This window comes from Bison bison, unplaced genomic scaffold (genome assembly GCF_000754665.1).
Source record: "Bison bison bison isolate TAMUID 2011002044 unplaced genomic scaffold, Bison_UMD1.0 scf7180017864285, whole genome shotgun sequence".
NCBI classification, from domain to species: Eukaryota; Metazoa; Chordata; class Mammalia; order Artiodactyla; family Bovidae; genus Bison; species Bison bison.
This window is the reverse complement of record NW_011494857.1, coordinates 1,877,378-1,878,221: the sequence shown is the minus strand read 5'-3', so window position 1 is coordinate 1,878,221 and position 844 is coordinate 1,877,378. Positions and strand designations below refer to the sequence as shown.

Below are 844 nucleotides of genomic sequence, written 5' to 3'. Positions count from 1 at the left end.
GATGACCGTGGCCCCGGTATAGTCCTCACCACCCTCCGTCTTCACCACGGGCATCAGCAGCCCCTGGCGCATGGCCTAGGAAGGGAGAAGGCGGGACCCAAGTGTTGGGGGTGAGCAGGGCCTCTCGGTGGGGAGCGCGGTGGCCCGGCCGCCCCAGGCTCTGCCTGCTGACCTGTCGCAGCAGCTGGGACACGACCTTGACCTGCTGGCCGCGGCTGAGCAAGTAGCTGAGGGGCACGCCGGTGACGCGCGCCATCTCCATGGCGTTCACCAGCACCATGAGCCGCTCCAGCAGCCGCAGGGGCAGGAAGGCGTCCTTGAGGCAGTACACGGCCAGGCGGCGGCGCGTCTGGTCGTTACCGTTCTGGGTACAGGGACAGGGGTCAGGGGGGCGACAGGGTGGAAGGGAGGAGGGTGCGGTCTGAGAGGCTAGTGTGGACTAGGAAGGGCAGGGCAGTGGAACAGAGGTCGCCATGCCAGAGGTCACAGGAATGGCTAGGGATACAGTTCCCATCTGCAGAGGGAGGTCAGAGGTCAAGGGCAGGAGGTGAAGGGAAAGGTCAGGAGAACAGGCACAGGATGTCCAAGACCAGGAAGGTAAGAGGGAGACAGGGCCGCCAGCCTGCGGAGGTGAGGGGCGGGGTCTGAGGGGACAGGAGGCAGGGTCTGAGGGCATGAGAGGAGGGGTCTGAGGACATTGGAGGCGGGGTCTGAGGGCTTGGGAGGCGAGGTCTGAGGACGCGGGAGGTGGGGTCTGAGGGCCCAGGAGGCGGGGTCTGAGGGCTCGGGAGGTGGGGTCTGAGCGCCTGGGCGGTGTGGTGGAGGCGGGGTCTGAGGGCCTGGG

General features: G+C 67.3%; 1 protein-coding gene across 1 annotated transcript in view; it reads right to left on the bottom strand.

Moving 5' to 3' along the window:
• POLD1 (polymerase (DNA directed), delta 1, catalytic subunit) overlaps nt 1–844 on the bottom strand; it is a 24,008-nt gene that overhangs the window by 11,838 nt on the left and 11,326 nt on the right. The gene's annotated exons all lie outside the window — the stretch shown is intronic.